Source organism: Triticum dicoccoides, chromosome 4B (genome assembly GCF_002162155.2).
Source record: "Triticum dicoccoides isolate Atlit2015 ecotype Zavitan chromosome 4B, WEW_v2.0, whole genome shotgun sequence".
Lineage (NCBI taxonomy): Eukaryota > Viridiplantae > Streptophyta > Magnoliopsida > Poales > Poaceae > Triticum > Triticum dicoccoides.
Window position 1 is genome coordinate 678,315,430 of NC_041387.1, and position 9,037 is coordinate 678,324,466.

Here is a 9,037-nt window from a genome sequence, read left to right on the forward strand (position 1 = left end):
GAAGTTGGATCCACCCGAACTGGATATGCATAGTCTTGATCACCCCAAATTCCAGATGTCACTCATGTGGTCTCATGATCTTCAATTTACTGATTTGAGTATATGTTGTGTGTTGATGTGTTGTAGGTCCTTGAGGTTAGGTATTACACCTAGCGACACGTGGTGGAGATTTTTTGGTAGGCCGTCGCCGGCGGCGGCATCACCTACATCATCGTCTCCCAGACCGCCTTCGAGAGTGTGTGCACCCGATTGTCAAGCTTGTTATGACTCCCTTTGAATTTTCGAGCAAGTTGCAGCCTTTCCAGATTCATCAACACAGGTCACGTTAGTAGTCAATATGGTTCAGCTGCATAATAATATGTACTTCATTTTTTTTGTGTACATGACATCTTATAAGAAAGTGTTCCGTGTACCATGTAACTAGGTACAATTAATGGATAATAATAATGGACATGCTCCATGAGAAGACCGGTCAGTTGATTGACACCACCTGCATATAAATGCATCAAGGTGCTATCTAGATAGCACCTGAATAAAAAGCCTTCCAGGTGTTACCTATCGTTTCTAATGCAGTGCATGATGAAGTTGTTCTATATTTTTTAAACGACTTACTTCTATTGTGCATCAGATGATTTAGTATATGTCGTTCATTGAATTGCATTTTTTATCTAAATAAATTGCCAGTAAAGTAGAATTCAGTTTTTCAACACATTTGAAAATTGACATGCATTATGTTTATAACTTTATATATGCAAAGTATTTCCTTAAAGACCGTGGCAACACACGGGCATTGTACTAGTGTCAGTAGTACATGATATGTGATGTTGTTTAGCTGCAGGCACGTTGGATCTCCAGCGAAGTATTTGCTCTACTCTAGGAAACAATCTGGGAAGTATTCATGAAAGCTGAATTTACCAAATCGAGTGTTACATGGATGGTACATGAGTTTTCATTCTAGAATACAATGTGATAACACACCCGTTTAGTTACCTCATGGGTACATGTTTTCTTTACAGAAGTCGAATAATACTATAGGTGGAGTTCCATAAGTGGTACATTAAGGATAAGCACTTACACAATGAAAATTGGGGTATAAAAATGACAGTCGACCGGATCTAGTCATAGTCCGTCCACAAGTGAGCTGAGAGGGTAAATTATTTTGGTTGGTAACTCGGAAGCTAGGTGAGGATCTGGACATACATATGTGGTAGGGGAAATGGCCAATCTTCGGGCGTGTCTGGCTAGGCATTCTTCGGCTAGGCGTAACCGCCGGTTGTGCTAGCCGCCGCCATCTCCGGCTGAGCAGACTTTGGCGTAGCATAAGCGTCAGTTGTGCTAGCTGTCGGCGTCTCTAGCTGAGCATTCTTCGGTGCATTGTAACTATCGTATGTGACGGTCGCTGCGATCTCCTCCTTCTTCAGCTCTTCCTTCTTCGGCTCCTCCTTTGGCTTGGTCAATCTTTTAGGTATCATAACCATGACATGCGTGTTGGGGAACGTTGCAGAAAATTAAAATTTTTCCTACGGTTTCACCAAGATCCATCTATGAGTTCATCTAAGCAACGAGTCAAGGGAGTGAGTTTGCATCTACATACGAATTGTAGATCGTGTGCGGAAGCGTTCGAGGGAACGGTGATGATGGAGTCGTACTCGACGTGATTCAGATCACCGATGACCAAGTGCCGAATGGACAGCACCTCCGCATTCAACACACGTACGGAACGGACGACGTCTCCTCCGTCTTGATCCAGCAAGGAGGAAGGAGAGGTTGAGGAAGACAGCTCCAATGGCAGCACGACGGCGTGGTGTTGGTGGAGAAGCAGTACTCCGGCAGGGCTTCGCCAAGCTCGTGACGGAGGAGGAGAGGTGTTGGGGAGGGAAGGGGCTTCACCTTGGCTTGGCTGTTCAGCCCTCCCCTCACCCCTCTATTTATAGGGGAAGGGGCAAGGGGGGCCGGCCCCTCTAGATGGGATCTAGAGGGGGGGCTGCGGCCAGGGAGGGGGGGAGTTGCCCCCCAAGCAAGGGGGGCACCCCCTCTAGGGTTTCCCCCAACCCTAAGCGCATGGGCCGAAGGGGGGGGGGGGGGCGCCCAGCCCTCCAGGGGCTGGCTCCTGCCCCATGCGGCCCATGTGCCCCCCCGGGAGAGGGGGCCCCTCCCGATGGACCCCCGGAACCCTTCCGGTGGCCCCGGTACAATACCAATATGCCCCCAAAACTTTCCGGTGTCCGCATGACAACTTCCCATATATAAATCTTCACCTCCGGACCATTCCGGAACTCCTCGTGACGTCCGGGATCTCATCCGGGACTCCGGACAACATTCGGTAATCACATACAAGTCTTCCTCATAACCCTAGCATCGCCGAACCTTAAGTGTGTAGACCCTACGGGTTCGGGAGACACGCAGACATGACCGAGACGGCTCTCCGGTCAATAACCAACAGCGGGATCTGGATACCCATGTTGGCTCCTACATGCTCCTCGATGATGTCATCGGATGAACCACGATGTCGAGGATTCAATCAACCCCGTATGCAATTCCCTTTGTCAATCGGTATGTTACTTGCCCGAGACTCGATCGTCGGTCTCCCAATACCTCGTTCAGTCTCGTTATCGGCAAGTCACTTTACTCGTACCGTAATGCATGATCCCGTGACCAAACACTTGGTCACTTTGAGCTCATTATGATGATGCACTACCGAGTGGGCCCAGTGATACCTCTCCGTCATATGGAGTGACAAATCCCAGTCTTGATCCGTGTCAACCCAACAGACACTTTCGGAGATACCTGTAGTGCACCTTTATAGTCACCCAGTTACGTTGTGACGTTTGGTACACCCAAAGCACTCCTACGGTATCCGGGAGTTACACGATCTCATGGTCTAAGGAAGAGATACTTGACATTGGAAAAGCTCTAGCAAAACGAACTACACGATCTTGTGCTATGCTTAGGATTGGGTCTTGTCCATCACGTCATTCTCCTAATGACGTGATCTCGTTGTCAATGGCATCTAATGTCCATAGTCAGGAAACCATGACTATCTGTTGACCAACGAGCTAGTCAACTAGAGGCTTACTAGGGATGTATTTTGGTCTATGTATTCACACGTGTATTACGATTTCCGGATAATACAATTATAGCATGAATAAAAGACACTTATCATGAACAAGGAAATATAATAATGCTTTTATTGTTGCCTCTAGGGCATATTTCCAACAGTCTCCCACTTGCACTAGAGTCAATAATCTAGTTACATTGTGATAAATCGAACACCCATAGAGTTCTGGTGTTGATAATGTTTTGCCCGCGAGAGAGGTTTAGTCAATGGATCTGCAACATTCAGACCCGTATGTACTTTGCAAATATCTATGTCTCCATCTTGAACATTTTCACGGATGGAGTTGAAACGACGCTTGATGTGCCTGGTCTTCTTGTGAAACCTGGGCTCCTTGGCAAGGGCAATAGCTCCAGTGTTGTCACAGAAGAGTTTGATCGGCCCCGACGCATTGGGTATGACTCCTAGGACGGTGATGAACTCCTTCACCCAAATAGCTTCATGCGCTGCCTCCGAGGCTGCCATGTACTCCACTTCACATGTAGATCCCGCCACGACGCTCTGCTTGCAGCTGCACCAGCTTACTGCTCCACCATTCAACATATACACTTATCCGGTTTGTGACTTAGAGTCATCCAGATCTGTGTCGAAGCTAGCGTCGACGTAACCCTTTACGAAGAGCTCTTCGTCACCTCCATAAACGAGAAACATGTCCTTTGTCCTTTTCAGGTACTTCAGGATATTCTTGACTGTTGTCCAGTGTTCCTTGCCGGGATTACTTTGGTACCTTCCTACCAAACTTACGGCGAGGTTTACATCAGGTCTGGTACACAGCATGGCATACATAATAGATCCTATGGCTGAGGCATAGGGGATGACGCTCATCTCTTCTTTATCTTTTGCCATGGTCGGGCATTGAGCCGAGCTCAATCTCACACCTTGCAGTACAGGCAAGAACCCTTTCTTGGACTGATCCATTTTGAATTTCTTCAAAATCTTATCAAGGTATGTGCTTTGTGAAAGACGTATGAGGCGTCTCGATCTATCCCTATAGATCTTGATGCCTAATATATATGCAGCTTCTCCAAGGTCCTTCATTGAAAAACACTTATTCAAGTAGGCCTTAATGCTATCCAAGAATTCTATATCATTTCCCATCAAAAGTATGTCATCTACATATAATATGAGAAATGCTACAGAGCTCCCACTCACTTTCTTGTAAACGCAGGCTTCTCCATAAGTCTGCATAAACCCAAACGCTTTGATCATCTCATCAAAGCGAATGTTCCAACTCCGAGATGCTTGCACCAGCCCATAAATGGATCGCTGGAGCTTGCATACTTTGTTAGCGTTCTGAGGATCGACAAAACCTTCCGGCTGCATCATATACAGCTCTTCCTTAAGATAACCGTTAAGGAATACCATTTTGATGTCCATCTGCCATATCTCATAATCATAGTATGCGGCAATTGCTAACATGATTCGGACGGACTTAAGCTTCGCTACGGGAGAGAAAGTCTCATCGTAGTCAATCCCTTGAACTTGCCGATAACCCTTAGCGACAAGTCGAGCTTTATAGATGGTGACATTACCATCCACGTCCGTCTTCTTCTTAAAGATCCATTTGTTTTCTATCGCTCGCCGATCATCGGGCAAGTCAGTCAAAGTCCATACTTTGTTTTCATACATGGATTCTATCTCGGATTTCATGGCTTCTAGCCATTTGTTGGAATCTGGGCCTGCCATTGCTTCTTCATAGTTCGAAGGTTCACCGTTGTCCAACAACATGATTTCCAGGATAGGGTTGCCGTACCACTCTGGTGCGGAACGTGTCCTTGTGGACCTACGAAGTTCAGTAGCAACTTGATCCGAAGTACCTTGATCATCATCATTATTTTCCTCTTCAGTTGGTGTAGGCATCATAGGAACATTTTCCTGAGCTGCACTACTATCCTATTCAAGAGGTAGTACTTCATCGAGTTCTACTTTCCTCCCACTTAGCTCTTTCGAGAGAAACTCTTTTTCCAGAAAGGATCCGTTCTTGGCAACAAAGATCTTGCCCTCGGATCTTAAGTAGAAGGTATACCCAATGGTTTCTTTAGGGTATCCTATGAAGACGCATTTTTCCGACTTGGGTTCGAGCTTTTCAGGTTGAAGTTTCTTGACATAAGCATCGCATCCCCAAACTTTTAGAAACGACAGCTTAGGTTTCTTCCCAAACCATAATTCATACGGTGTCGTCTCAACGGATTTAGACGGTGCCCTATTTAAAGTGAATGTAGCTGTCTCTAGAGCGTATCCCCAAAATGATAGCGGTAAATCGGTAAGAGACATCATAGACTGCACCATATCCAATAGAGTGCGATTACGACGTTCGGACACACCGTTTCGCTGAGGTGTTCCAGGCGGCGTGAGTTGTGATACGATTCCACATTTTCTTAAGTGTGTACCAAATTCGTGACTTAAATATTCTCCTCCACGATCCGATCATAAGAATTTTATCTTTCGGTCACGTTGATTCTCTACTTCATTTTGAAATTCCTTGAACTTTTCAAAGGTCTCAGAATTGTGTTTCATCAACTAGACATACCCATATCTACTCAAGTCATCGGTGAGAGTGAGAACATAACGATATCCTCCGCGAGCCTCAACACTCATTGGACCGCACACATCGGTGTGTATGATTCCAACAAGTTGGTTGCTCGCTCCATTGTTCCGGAGAACGGAGTCTTGGTCATTTTGGCCATGAGGCATGGTTCGCATGTGTCAAATGATTCATAATTGAGAGACTCCAAAAGTCCATCAGCATGGAGCTTCTTCATGCGCTTGACACCAATGTGACCAAGGCGGCAGTGCCACAAGTATGTGGGACTATCGTTATCAACTTTACATCTTTTGGTATTCACGCTATGAATATGTGTAACATTACGCTCGAGATTCATTAAGAATAAACCATTGACCATAGGGGCATGACCATAAAACATATCTCTCATATAAATAGAACAACCATTATTCTCGGATTTAAATGAGTAGCCATCTCGTATCAAAAGAGATCCAGATACAATGTTCATGCTCAAACTTGGCACCAAATAACAATTATTAAGGTTTATAACTAATGCCGTAGGTAAATGTAGAGGTAGCGTGCCGACGGCGATCACATCGACCTTGGAACCATTCCCGACGCGCATCGTTACCTCGTCCTTCGCCAGTCTCCGTTTATTCCGCAGCTCCTGCTCTGAGTTACAAATATGAGCACCGGCACCGGTATCAAATACCCAGGAGTTACTACGAGTACTGGTAAGGTACACATCAATTATATGTATATCAAATATACCTTTAGTTTTGCCGGCCTTCTTGTCCGCTAAATATTTGGGGCAGTTCTGCTTCAAGTGACCCTTCCCCTTGCAATAAAAGCACTCAGTCTCAGGCTTGGGTCCATTCTTTGACTTCTTCCCGGCAACTGGCTTACCGGGCGCGGCAACATCTTTGCCGTCCTTCTTGAAGTTCTTCTTACCCTTGCCCTTCTTGACCTTAGTGGACTTATTGACCATCAACACTTGATGCTCTTTCTTGATTTCAACCTCTGCTGACTTCAGCATTGAAAATACTTCAGGAATGGTCTTCACCGTCCCCTGCATATTGTAGTTCATTACAAAGCTCTTGTAGCTTGGTGGGAGCGACTGAAGGATTCTGTCAATGACCGCCTCATCCGGGAGGTTAATGTCCAGCTGGGACAGGCGGCTGTGCAACCCAGACATTTTGAGTATATGCTCACTGACAGAACTGTTTTCCTCCATCATACAACTATAGAACTTGTCGGAGACTTCATATCTCTCGACCCGGGCATGAGCTTGGAAAACTAGTTTCAGCTCCTCGAACATCTCATATGCTCCGTGTTGCTCAAAACGCTTTTGGAGCCCCGGTTCTAAGCTGTAAAGCATGCCACACTGAACGAGAGAGTAATCATCAGCACGTGTCTGCCAAACGTTCAAATCGTCTTGCAGTGCTGGGAGAGCAGGTGGGTCACCTAACGGTGCTTCTAGGACATATTGTTTCTTGGCAGCTATGAGGATGATCCTCAGGTTCCGGACCCAGTCCGTATAGTTGCTGCCATCATCTTTCAGCTTGGTTTTCTCTAGGAATGTGTTGAAGTTCATGTTGACATGAGCGTTGGCCATTTGATCACTTGTAGATCTTTTGCAAAAAGTTTTAGACTAAGTTCATGATAATTAAGTTCATCTAATCAAATTATTTTAATGAACTCCCACTCAGATTAGACATCCCTCTAGTCATCTAAGTGTTACACGATCCGAGTCGACTAGGCCGTGTCCGATCATCACGTGAGACGGACTAGTCATCATCGGTGAACATCTCCATGTTGATCGTATCTTCCATACGACTCATGTTCGAACTTTCGGTCTCTTGTGTTCCGAGGCCATGTCTGTATATGCTAGGCTCGTCAAGTTAACCCTAAGTGTTCTGCATGTGTAAATCTGTCTTAGACCCGTTGTATGTGAACGTAAGGATCTATCACACCCGATCATCACGTGGTGCTTCGAAACGACGAACTTTCGCAACGGTGCACAGTTAGGGGGAACACTTTCTTGAAATTTTAATGAGGGATCATCTTATTTACTACCGTCGTTCTAAGTAAACAAGATGCATAAACATAATAAACATCACATGCAATTATATAGTAGTGACATGATATGGCCAATATCGTATAGCTCCTTTGATCTTCATCTTCGGGGCTCCATGATCATCTTGTCACCGACATGACACCATGATCTACATCATCATGATATCCATCATCGTGTCTTCATGAAGTTTTCATGCCAACGACTACTTCTACTTCTATGGCTAACGCATTTAGCAACAAAGTAAAGTAATTTACATGGCGTTCTTCAATGACACGCAGGTCATACAAAAATAAAGACAACTCCTATGGCTCCTGCCGGTTGTCATACTCATCGACATGCAAGTCGTGATTCCTATTACAAGAACATGATCTCATACATCACAATATGTCATTCATCATTCATCACAACTTCTGGCCATATCACATCACATGAATATTGCTGCAAAAACAAGTTAGACGTCCTCTAATTGTTGTTGCATCTTTTACGTGGCTGCAATTGGATTCTAGCAAGAACGTTTTCTTACCTACGAATAACCACAACGCGATTTTGTCAACTTCTATTTACCCTTCATAAAGACCCTTTTCATCGAATCTGCTTCAACTAAAGTGGGAGAGACAGACACCCGCCAGCCACCTTATGCAACTAGTGCATGTTAGTCGGTGGAACCGGTCTCACATAAGCGTACGTGTAAGGTTGGTCCGGGCCGCTTCATCCCACAATACCGCTGAAGCAAGATAAGACTAGTAGCAGCAAGCAAGTTGGCAAGATCTACGCCCACAACAAAATTGTGTTCTACTCGTGCAATAGAGAACTACGCATAGACCTAGCTCATGATGCCACTGTTGGGGAACGTTGCAGAAAATTAAAAATTTTCCTATGGTTTCACCAAGATCCATTTATGAGTTCATCTAAGCAACGAGTCAAGGGAGTGAGTTTGCATCTACATACCACTTGTAGATCGCGTGCGGAAGCGTTCGAGGGAACGGTGATGATGGAGTCGTACTCGACGTGATTCAGATTACCGATGACCAAGTGTCGAACGGACAGCACCTCCACGTTCAACACACGTACGGAACGGACGACGTCTCCTCCGTCTTGATCCAGCAAGGAGGAAGGAGAGGTTGAGGAAGACAGCTCCAACGGCAGCACGACAGCGTGGTGTTGATGGAGAAGCAGTACTCCGGCAGGGCTTCGCCAAGCTCGTGACGGAGGAGGAGAGGTGTTGGGGAGGGGAGGGGCTGCGCCTTGGCTTGGGTGTTCAGACCTCCCCTCACCCCTCTATTTATAGGGGAAGGGGCAAGGGGGGCCGGCCCCTCTAGATGGGATCTAGTGGGGGGGCTGC